At 39.2% G+C, this 12986-nt stretch overlaps 1 pseudogene; it reads right to left on the bottom strand.

Moving 5' to 3' along the window:
• LOC114274217 (cellulose synthase-like protein B4) overlaps positions 1-12986 on the bottom strand; it is a 106702-nt pseudogene that overhangs the window by 93279 nt on the left and 437 nt on the right.

Here is a 12986-nt window from a genome sequence, read left to right as displayed (position 1 = left end):
TCATTCATATTTATAATGTGTGTCTAAGCTTGGTTTTGGCTATAGATGATGTTGCTAGATTTGTTTCTTCAAGTTTTATTTTATTTTTTCTAAAGAAACAAAGAGTGAAATTTTTGTTTATGTAATAGTAATCTTGATTGTGAAATATTTCATCAAGCTTCTTTGATCTGGCATAACCCTTTTTCACTTTGATTTTCTTTTTACCATTCTATAGATAGTTTGTTCCTAATCTTTTAAAAAAATGCTCCATTTCAAATTTGTCATTGATTTATAGAACTTATGAATCGCTTTTACTAGACATTCAAAACTGGTTATGAACATTTTAATACGGTTCTTTTCTTTGGCACATGGACTCAGTGTTTTGTTGTTCATTGATGCTTGATCTGTATAAAATGTCATCCAAGTACATTTGGTGCCAATCTGTTGGAAATTCATAGCTTTCTTGTAAATTAACAGTTAATGATTGTTTTATGGAATAGTTGTTTACACGGGGTTGTTAGATTGAAAATTACAGCCCTCTAATTGTTTGTTCTAAAGCCTAAATAAAGGTAACTTGGTACAAAAGATGTATTGATGTCTTTGGTTCATCAACACATCTTGATGGTCTCTGAATAATGAATTTTCTAGATTCAAACATTAGGATTCAAATTGTTTACATGCTCTGTCAAATCATATGGTTTGGACCATGAATTGGAAAACACGTGCCCATGTTCCACATATTTTTCTAGCAGATGTGTTTGATAATTGAGGAATACTAGTTTCTTTTTGGTTTTTAGATCCTTTTAGATTTTAGACTATTACAAAGAGGTTTCTCATTGTTTCTACCAACAGCTAATGAGTAAAGCTAAAGTTTGTTTTGTTTACTAGTCACTTGGTATCTAAGCCATGTCCTTTGGACTAGAGCTTGAACTGTCCTAAACTACTCTCTTTATAAAGCTGTCTTTCTTTTGCAACTTTTCAAATTTGTGTAGCTCATTCAAATCATATAATAACCATTTCAGTGCAAATTCAGTCCAATCAACTGAGTTAGATTATTTTCAAAGAGGTCCCAAGGGTAGTATTAGCTCTTGCTTAAAGAACTGATACTTACTGATATGGCATTAGCAAGGTTTGCAAGGACTGGCTTGAGATGGTCTGGAGGTGCCATTGGTAATTATAGATTTTCTTGCCCAGATTGATGAAAGGAATTGTGAGTATTTATGCTTTAACATTCTTGCTCAACTAGAATCAGATTTGTCATTCTTTCTTGGAATATGAATTCATTTCAATATGTGGGTTGTCCATTAGTATACAGAGAGAGAGAGAGAGAGAGAGAGAGAGAGAGAGAGAGAGAGAGAAGCATGTTATTATAAGCTTATTACTATCTGATAGAAGCATGTTAAAATATTTTTTTCTGCCTTTTTCTGCAGTTTCAAAGCCTCAGAAATGACTGATTTATTTAAATTGTTCTTCCAGGTGCAAAACCTTCAACAGATGGTGAGTTGTAATGTAGATCTTATGTTTTATAGCTGTAGCACTTCTACTATTATTGATTTATGCATTTTACCTAATTTGGCTTCCACGTTTTGATGCAGGCATCCTAACTAGTGAAGATTACAGATTCTATGCTATATCAGCTAAGTTCAGTGAATTTAGTAACAAGGACAAGACATTAAATTAAGTCAAAACTCATGAGGTTTGTCTTGATGTTTTTCCTATTATTTTTTGGCGAATAGTGATTGTATATTAAATTGAATGGGAAAGTAAATTAATGTTGTATTTGCTTTTCATGTAATCAGTTTATCTTTTGACAAATGTTCATTTGAATGGGAATGAGAGTTATTGTTTCATATTAGTACTATTTATCAATTTTATTATAGGGTTTTTTTTTTTTTTTTTGGTTCAACCACCTAGAATTAGCACAATTTCAAAAAAAAAAGAAAAAAAGAGAAGATATAACGGCATTTTTGAAAATGCCACTATACAGCCAACGGTTATATTTTTAAAATTCAAAAAAAGCTTTGACGACGTTTTTGAAACGTCGCTAAAAATTGTCGTGACGTTAGTTTACGTTATGTATTACATTTAGCGGCATTTTAAAAAATGCCGCCTATAACCATTTAACGACATTTTTAAAGCGCCACAATGCTATAGCGATGGCCGCATCCTCGGCGTTTGGTGCTAAGCGTTGAAAAAATAATTAATGGTGTTCTTGACACCTACAGCAGCGTTTTTTAAACACCGCTAAAAGCTGAATTTCCTGCAGTGTGAATTGACCAGGCACTAGATTATCAGATATTTTTTTCTTACTACATATCATAGTCAGTTCATTTACAAACACATAAAATAATCATAGAATCAGATACAATATTTTCAAATGTCTGTTGAGCCCATAAAAATGTGAGACTATGTTGTTTAGTTTTGTAATCGATTTATATGTTTCTTGACTCTTTTTTTTTTTTTAGCATAGGTGAATTCAAAAAAATAAATAAATCGATTAAAAAATTGCTACAAACTGGACCAGGGAATACAAATAATAGTGCACCATGAAAATCCTATGTGATTTATGATTAGATCAAGATTAACTTATTCCAAATCCCAATAAATCAAAACACTCAACCTAAAATCATCAAACACTTACGAGAGTGATTTTAGTTTGTTTGTTTTTGAGAATAAACAATAAATTGACGCAAACGATTTTTTACGTGGAAAAAACCACAATTGAAGAGCCTTCAATTGTAATCAAAAACCACGGGCGAACCGCCACTATCAATCCACTACTGAAGAACAAAAAGATTACAAAGAAATCATACAAATCACCCAACACTAGTCAATTTGTCTCTGAATCTTCTGTAACTCTTTTCACCACACCTTCGTCACGGAATTGATTCTGAAGTTGATTCCACACCACAACTTCACTTGTCGAATTAACGACTGCGTAGACTCAAACGCCTTTTGGATCCTACGCTTTGATCTTCGGAATCCACCGAAGAGAACTCACTTGAAACTTAAGAAGCAACCTCCTTGATGTATGAATCTCAATGCATAAGTTCAGAACTCTCTTAAGAACATCAAGGAAAACTCTCAAAAATCTCCCAAGAAGACTTTAAACACAACCCTAGTTTGTTTTGATCAGATCTAGGAAAAACGTCCCAAACAAAACAACGTTAGCAGCTTTAAATAGGAATCTGAATCGCGATCTCCGCTCGAGCTCAGCATAGCCCGCTCGAGCGGACTGAACAAAAACTGCATACGAAGAAACAGAGATGCCCTCGAGCGTAGGAGTTTCCGCTCGAGCGTCAAATCACACCCACCAGAATCTGTGCTTGCCCTGTCAAACTACTGTGACCTGCTAATCTACGCTCGAGCTCAAGAGTCTCCGCTCGAGCGGACAGTACAAAAACAGAAAAACATAGTTTGGAATCAACACAAGATTTTGTCTCCGGATTTGACAACACAGGGACCTAACAATCTCCCCCTTTGTCAATTCCCGGACAAAACTTTTCTAAACAAAAGTCCTTAAACACAAGCACTAGACAAAATTCAAAAACCAATACTAAAACACTCAAAACAACTCTATGAACAAACAAGCTTTCCAATCTTGCCATATATCAATCCATCAATCCAATTCATCATCCACCATTCACCTGTGAAAAAACGAGCAACATACCAGAAAAACCAAAACTTGTGGAACTATATAAGAATATAGCAAAATGTATCCATTCAATAGAACCAACAAAACACAATATCAAAATATCCATACAAAACAAAATATACCAACAATATCCATGTACCATCAACAAAATATACCATCAATATCCATGTCCAATCCAGCAGGAACAAAAGCAGGAACCAAACTCTCCCCCTTTTTGACCGGGAATGAAGAAAGCAACAAATCAAGCACCAGACGGAGGAGGGGGCGGCTGAAGCGTCAGTAAGGAAATGATGTGATCCAGCTGCGAAGTAGTATGCGTAGCAGTCTGCTCCAGCTGACCAAGACGACCATCAAAGGCATCAAAACGCGCATCGAGAAAGTCTAACCGCCTGGTCATAGCCGCCTCAAAATGCCGAAGCTGATCAGGAAACGAGCTAGGTGGAACAGATGGAGTAGGATCCTCCGCACCCCCAGCAGCAGCAGCATCATATTCAGCCTCCTCAGCAAGGCCAGCAGTGGTACCTGCAGAAGGATCAGCCCGAGAGGACTCCCCCTTAACATGAGCCCGACTCTGTGAGACAGTTTTCTTTGTGAAAGGGCGAGAGGGAGAGGCAAACTCATCATCATCGAGGATAGGAGCCCCAAGGTCAGACAAAAGTCGGTTGATCAAGCAACCGTAAGGAAGGCCAAGCTTGGAATGGCCATGAGCACTGATCATCTTGGTGATAATAAGAGAGGCGAGATCAATAGAGCGGTGATTGGCAATACAAGACAAAATGAATCCTTGGTCTTGTTTGACCTCGGAAGAATGTGTGGTGACAATGATGTTGGCGCAGACAATCAAATTAAGCAGTCTGAACTCCGGAAGAAGTTCAAACTGTTTAATCAAACCGCCTTTAGGCCAATGACGGGCAACACCACAAAGTTCCAAAGACACCTCATCAAAGTCACAAGTAGGACGATCAGGTACAGGAAACGGATAGTGTTGAGGAAAAACTTGCTCAATCTGTAGAAGTTGGCGAATCAAAGCAGGGGTGACAGAAATGGATTTGGACCTAACCCAAGTGGTGAAAGATGGCTCATAATCCCGAATACCCTCCATATTACAGTAGAATTCTCGAACCCAATCGAGATTCTGACGCCCCGAAAATAATAAAACACAGTCACCACCTAGAGGGTCGAACAATGGACGAATTTTGATGGACTCAAAAGTATCGGGTTGAACATTACGTTCTAAATGAACGGTTCGAGTCACAAAAGATTTATGGAATGACTTGGATTGAGAGGCCGACTGAAACCTCTCAGGGTTATAGGTAGGGCGAGAAACGGTGGCCTTTCGGCGTTTTGGGGCAGGAGCAGACATACCGAAGAAGACACTAAGACACCCAACAAATCAACAAATCCAAAACCCAACCCACACCAAAACAAACCAAAACAAAACATTAGTGTAATAATCAAATTAAAAACAGGGCATAACAAAAACAGGGCATGAAAGCATGGTATTGAAGAACTCATAACTAATACACCAAATTTGAGAGACAATGCATAGAATAAGTATGAATCATGAGAAAATCAAAGCAAAGTATCCAAGCCCAAACTGTTACCCACGCAGAGAGACCTCAAACGGACACAGATAAATCCGAAAATCACAGACACAACACACAAAAAAAAACGAAAAAAAAACAATCGGACAAAAACAAGTGTGTGAGAGAGAGAATCACAGAGACGACACACAAATCCCCACAGAAGCACACATCCAACAACACCATAACCAAATAGAACAAGAACAAACACTAAAAAAAAACGAAAAGAAAAGAGGGTAAAACTTACCAAAGAGCAAATCAGTGGGTAGGATGATGAATGGGAGGAAGAATCTTCCACAATGCAGCCACACGACAAACCCTAGATCGAGAGAATGAAACAGGAAGAGAAAAAATACCTCGAAGAGTCAAGAGAGGGAGTTAAGTATGAAACAGGTCCGCTCGAGCGTACTAAGTACCGCTCGAGCGTACAATACTGCAAGCAGACTCCCGCTCGAGTGTGCAAAAGGCCGCTCGAGCTCAAAAAACCATCTCTCAGAACTGTCAAAACACGAACAAACTGCTGCAAGAGTGAAAAACACGCTCGAGCGTAAAACATTCCGCTCGAGCGGAACAAAACAAAACAAAACAAACATTTTTTTTTTTTTTTTTTTTTTTGTAAAAACAATCCAATACGCAAAATCAAGAGATGAGACCTGAAACAAAAATAGATGATCAGACTGAGCCAAATGAATACTAAGATGAAATAATCCACAATTCATGAATCGTGTGAACTTGCACCTTTTTTATTTTAAAAAAAAAAACGACACTGGAAATCATGAGCATAGCAAAAAAAATATAATCAATGATCATAAGCTACATGAGAATGTACAACTCAAAATCCAATATGAGAGCTCATATGATAAAGTGTGTGTGTGCAATCCATGAGAGGTCATTGAGCTAGAGTTAATCCTAGTAGTGATCGGATGGCTGGACCTCCATCATGAGTAACTCAACAATAAAGTGAAAAGTCAAACCACTAGGAATCACGGGGTATTTGTTGAGTAAAAGCGGAGGCTCCCCCTCAGTCAAAGAGTCCTTTTTTTTTTTTTTTTTGTGTGTGCACTCACTGGTGGCTTTCACTCTCAAGAGTATGGAAACCAAACCAGAGAAGAATGAAATCATAAAGGATGGCCTGGTTGGTGCCTCTGAGGTAGCCTTTTCCTAATGCCCGGACTTCAAGGAACTGAGGGAGAAACCGTGGAAGTGAAAACAGATGGTAGATGGTTAAGAGACTCAACATCACCCATGATATACTAGTATCGGTCAATTCCACAGTGAAAGTACAAGAAACACTGTTAGAGGTCCATAGAGAACTTTGATCACATGTGCGGAAACCCCTGCAACAATTAATCTCAAGGATGTGTACAGAATGAGATCATGAGGTTAATGAGCATGGGCATTCAAAATGAGCTATGACCAATGAACAATGAGATCTTGTAAGCATCATGAGTAGAGTAAAAAAAATTGGATGCAAGTAAACAGATATCAATGATAATGAGATTATCACATCCAAGCATTCATAAGGCACAAACATTTACACCTACTCAAGAAACAAGTAACACTCTAGTGATCGAGCATGACACCCAAGGTCTTTCTAAGGAACTCAAACCGAAGAAGATCAAGGGGTTTTGTAAAAATATCAGCTTTTTGATGCTCAGTGGGAATATGCTCAATAACAACAAGGCCCTCTTCCACTAACTCTCGAATAAAATGATGACGAATGTCAATGTGTTTGGTGCGAGAGTGTTGGACAGGATTTTTTGAAATGTTTATGGCACTTGTGTTATCACAGAAAAGAGTAAGAGTGTTCTGTTCTATCCCATAATCATGAAGCATTTGCTTCATCCACAACATTTGAGCACAACAACTCCCTGCAGCAATGTACTCAGCCTCAGCAGTGGAAAGAGAGATGGCATTCTGCTTTTTACTATGCCAAGAAACCAGGTTATTCCCAAGGTAAAAACACCCCCCGGATGTACTTTTCCTGTCATCAGCACACCCTGCCCAGTCGGCATCAGAAAAACCAGTAATTTCGGCTGTAGTGTCAGTGGAGAACCAAACCCCATACCCCAAAGTCCCATTAACATACTTGATGATGCGTTTTACCGCAAGAAGGTGAGACTCTTTAGGACTGGCTTGGTAACGAGCACACACACCGACACTGAAAGAAATATCAGGACGACTGGCTGTGAGATACAAAAGACTCCCTATCATACTCCTATAAAGGGTAGGATCAACATCAATACCAGAGGAGTCTTTGGAGAGGTGAAGACTGGTGCTCATTGGAGTGCGTGCATGCTTGGAAGACTCAAGACCAAACTTAGACACAAGATTTTTCGCATACTTAGACTGAGACACAAATATACCTGAAGGAGACTGTTTAATCTGAAGACCCAAAAAATAAGACAACTCTCCCATCATGCTCATCTCAAACTCATGTGTCATACAATCTGAAAAATATTTCACAAGATGTTCAGCAGTGGATCCAAACACAATATCATCAACATAAATCTGAGCAACAAGAATATGAGACTTAGTATGTTTCACAAACAAGGTCTTATCCACACTACCCCTTTGAAAATCATTATCAAGAAGAAATGTAGTAAGTCTATCATACCAAGCTCGAGGGGCTTGTTTCAACCCATACAAAGCCTTGTCTAACTTGTAGACATGATTCGGACATTTAGGGTCCTCAAACCCTTTTGGTTGCTCAACATATGCCTCTTCTCTCAAGTACCCATTCAAAAAGGCACTTTTCACATCCATTTGAAACAATTTAAAGCCAAGAAAACATGCAACACCAAGCAAAATACGAATAGATTCGAGACGTGCAACTGGGGCAAACGTCTCATCATAGTCAACACCCTCTACTTGTGTGTAGCCTTGAGCAACCAACCTAGCTTTGTTCCTAACAACCGTACCATTCTCATCAGATTTATTTTTAAAGATCCACTTGGTACCTATCACATTCATGTCTCTAGGTCTGGGAACTAGAGTCCAAACCTTGTTACGTTCAAATTGACCTAATTCTTCATGCATAGCATTGACCCAACTATCATCTAGCAGGGCCTCTTTAAAATTTTTAGGTTCAATTAAAGAAACATAACACATGTGTGATACCTCATCCCGAATCTGTCTTCGGGTTTTCATTCGATCCGAGACACTTCCAATCACCTGTTGAGCTGGATGATTTAGTTTCACCCTAGCTGATGGTTTAAGCTCAGGACTCGCAGTGACAGGGGCAATAGGAGTGATGTCCCTTGGAGCACTCTTTGGACTTGACCTTCCCTGTGAAGATGGTTCTGTAACCATTTCTTGTGATAGGTCCGCACCTTTTCCTTGATTTTGTGATTCCGTATCCAAGATTGGCGACTCATCATTATCATCCTCATTTGTTGCTGGAGTAGGTGCACCTGTGTCATCTATAACCACATTGATAGATTCCATTAAGGATGAAGTTCGCAGGTTATAGACTCTAAATGCCCTACTGGTGGTTGAATACCCTAGAAAAATACCTTCATCACTTCGGGAGTCAAATTTGCCCAAAGGCTCTCTATCTTTGAAAATGTAACACTTACTCCCAAAAGTTTTGAAGTATTTTACATTAGGTTTCAAACCCTTCCACAATTCATATGGAGTTTGTAAAGTGCCGGGCCTTAAATAAACGCGATTTATGACATACACAGCAGTATTTAAGGCTTCAGCCCAAAACTTAGGAGGAAGTTTCTTACTAAGGAGCATGACCCTAGCCATTTCTTGAACAACCCTGTTCTTCCTCTCAACAACTCCATTTTGTTGTGGAGTAATAGGGGCAGAAAATTCATGCTTGATTCCATGCATATCACAAAAATCCGAAAACGAACTATTTTCAAATTCACGACCATGATCGGTTCGGATTCTTATGATACGCCCAATGGAAACACCCTGTTCATTTTGGATTTTAGGGACTAAGGCCTGGAAAGCATCAAACGTATCAGATTTCTCCCTTAAAAAATTTACCCACGAAAATCGAGTAAAATCATCAACAGTTAAAAAAATGTACCTTTTACCTCCGATGCTTTCAGTGCGAGTAGGACCCATTAAATCCATGTGAACTAGTTCAAGAGGACGTTTGGTTGTAAAGCTGTTCACCTTTTTATGAGGAGCACGGGTTTGCTTGCCAAGCTGACATGGTCCACACACATGGCTCAAATTCTTACCTAGTTTAAGTATTCCCCTCACAAGCTCTTTGTTGGCTATCTTAGTTAGGTCATTGAAATTCATGTGACCTAATCTTTGATGCCACAGGTCAATGTTACTAATGATGGCAGAGTGACAAGTGAGATCATTAGTTGTAACAATCCCATAGCAGTTATCAGATGTGCGAACCCCATGTAAGACAGTATTTCCTTTTTTATCCAAAATTTCACATTTATTTTTAGAAAACAATACTTCATGATGGGAATCACACATTTGACTAATGCTTAAAAGATTAGCTTTAAGACCATCAACTAGTAGAACATTATCTAGCTTGGGAAGACCAGCAACACTTATAGAGCCCTTACCAATGACTCTCGAAGTGCCGCCATCTCCAAAGGTAACAATTCCTCCTTCATATTTTTCAAGGGAGGTGAAGTAGGATTTGTTACCTGACATATGACGAGAACACCCACTATCAAGATACCACATGTGTGAATCACGTGCTTTTAGAGCAGTGTGAGCAACAAAACAAGTCAAATCCTCTTTTCTAATCCAAATCTTTTTAGTCTTGGTGTTCAGCCTAGACATGTAAGGTTGTCTCCTAACCCAAAAAGTATTAGAATTTCTACCCTTTTTAGACACCTTACCAAAAAGTTCAAAACAGTAAGGACGAATGTGGCCATACCTACCACAGTGATGACAAATAAAAACCGGTTTTACCTCCTGTTTGTTGATTTTACCAGCTTTCGGTAGACGGAGGGAGAGATCAGCCTGGTCTACCTTCAATTTTCCCTTTGCTTGAGTCTTCTTGTCATGTGAAGTAGAGGCCTGTCCCTTGTGTGCTGTTGCACCATAGCCTAACCCGCTTTTGTCGCAACTCATTTGTTGAGACCCGAGGATGTCTTCTAAAGATTTTGAACCTTTGTTCCACATGGCAATAGTGGCTCTAGCAACCCGTAGCTCTTCATCCTTTTGACAGATTATCTCTTCCAATCTGGCTTGTGACAGCTCAAGACTTTCAAGTTTTTCTTCATATGTGGAATACACCTTCAGAAGTTCATTCCTTTCAGTTTCAGAGGATAGTAATTTTCCACATAAGTCTTGCCTGTCACTCGAGATCTTGACGATATTCTGCTTTGCTGCTACAAGTTCTCCTTTCAGCCTGACATTCTCACTCTCACATGTCTTGAGCTTGAGAGAGAGTTTGTCGTTGAGTTTGGACAAATTCAAGGATTCCTCGTACAGCTTTTCGTAGGCTTGTTGTAGTTCATCGCCATTGATCTCCTCATTATCCTCAGATGTTTCATCATCCTCTTTTTGCTCTTCATTCTCCTTTGCCTCCTCCAATCTTGCAACTAAAACTGAAAAGTCGCTGGATGGTGATGAATGTGAGTTTCCTCTTTCATGGAATTGGCTCAAAATTTCCCATGCCTCTTTAGCCTTTGTGCAACGAACAACCCGTTGCTGTTCTTCAACAGAAATTGCTCTACGAATAGTACTAAGGGCTCTCAGATTGCTCGGACTGTCAACACTTTCTGTATCTTCTTCAATGGCCTGCCAGCCTTCTGGATCAAAGGCTCTCAGAAAAGCCCTCATTCTGATTTTCCAAAACAGGTAGTTACTCCCATCAAAAGTAGGAGCATGATGCAAGTTCTGACCACGAGCTAACTCCGCTGGCTTTGGAAGAGTTTGAGTGAAAGTGGACCAAAAAGCCATAAAAGCACTATCCCCGTCTTCTCCAGATTCAGGTTCTTCGGGTTCTTGCTCCGACCCGCTTTCATCATCCCAAGTTACAGTGTAGACTTTCTTTCGATTCTTTTTCGAAGGACATTCAAGGGCAATGTGGCCAAACTCTTGACACTCATAACACTTGACCCCTGGTCCCCTTACAATCTTTTTTTCAGTAGTTTGAGCAAATTTTGGTGGAACAGTTTTGGGTTTGTCATTACTCTTATCTTTTGAAGTAGGGGCTCTGAAATTCGGCTTCTTTTTCAAAAAAATTTTAAACTGTTTTGTAAGCATAGCCGTCATCTCAGACTCTAAATCAAATTCAGTCTCCGGAGGTTTTGCAGTCTCATGAGCACTCGTGAAAGCCATATTTTCTTTTTGCTTTTTCTTAGAAATTTGGTGGGCTTCATAAGTCTGCAAATTTCCAACCAATTGATCGAGCTTGAGGGTATCAACATTCTGAGCCTCCTCAATGGCTGTCACCTTTGGTTGGAACCTCTCGGGAAGGGACCTCAAAATTTTTCCAACAACTTTTGCTTCCGGGATTTTTTCACCGAGAGTGAAACAGGAATTCACGATATCACTGAGTTTTGCATAAAATTCATCGAACGTCTCATCGTCGCGCATAAAAAGGGTTTCAAAGGCGGACGTGAGACGTTGAAGTTTTGCCCTTTTAACAGAGGTGGTACCTTCGTGAATCGTTTCAAGAATATCCCACGCCTCTTTTGCTATTTCACACGTGCAAATTCGACGGAATTCTTCAGGTGTGACAGAGCAGAAGAGGGAGTTTAGTGCTTTGCTGTTCCAACTCGAATTCTGGTAATCGATTGTGTCCCATTTATCAAGGGGTTTAGGAATATCAATCCCATCAACGGTGATTGTAGGTTCACTCCACCCAAAGATTACGGAGTGCCAAACTTTCTCATCGATGGATTTTAAAAATGCTCTCATACGAGCTTTCCAATAAGAATAGTTTGTACCGTCAAGTAATGGGGGTCTATGAGTGGAGTTACCTTCACGAATAGAATCCATGATACTAATCACACAAAATCACACTCCTATAGTTTTTTAAAAAAAAAAACAAAGAGTGACCCGCTCTGATACCAATTGAAAATCCTATGTGATTTATGATTAGATCAAGATTAACTTATTCCAAATCCCAATAAATCAAAACACTCAACCTAAAATCATCAAACACTTACGAGAGTGATTTTAGTTTGTTTGTTTTTGAGAATAAACAATAAATTGACGCAAACGATTTTTTACGTGGAAAAAACCATAATTGAAGAGCCTTCAATTGTAATCAAAAACCACGGGCGAACCGCCACTATCAATCCACTACTGAAGAACAAAAAGATTACAAAGAAATCATACAAATCACCCAACACTAGTCAATTTGTCTCTGAATCTTCTGTAACTCTTTTCACCACACCTTCGTCACGGAATTGATTCTGAAGTTGATTCCACACCACAACTTCACTTGTCGAATTAACGACTGCGTAGACTCAAACGCCTTTTGGATCCTACGCTTTGATCTTCGGAATCCACCGAAGAGAACTCACTTGAAACTTAAGAAGCAACCTCCTTGATGTATGAATCTCAATGCATAAGTTCAGAACTCTCTTAAGAACATCAAGGAAAACTCTCAAAAATCTCCCAAGAAGACTTTAAACACAACCCTAGTTTGTTTTGATCAGATCTAGGAAAAACGTCCCAAACAAAACAACGTTAGCAGCTTTAAATAGGAATCTGAATCGCGATCTCCGCTCGAGCTCAGCATAGCCCGCTCGAGCGGACTGAACAAAAACTGCATACGAAGAAACAGAGATGCGCTCGAGCGTAAGAGTTTCCGCTCGAGCGTC

Source organism: Camellia sinensis, chromosome 7, assembly GCF_055761805.1.
Source record: "Camellia sinensis isolate YWXY chromosome 7, ASM5576180v1, whole genome shotgun sequence".
Classification (NCBI taxonomy): domain Eukaryota; kingdom Viridiplantae; phylum Streptophyta; class Magnoliopsida; order Ericales; family Theaceae; genus Camellia; species Camellia sinensis.
The sequence above is the reverse complement of the archived record's forward strand: the minus strand, read 5'-3'. Positions and strand labels throughout refer to the sequence as shown.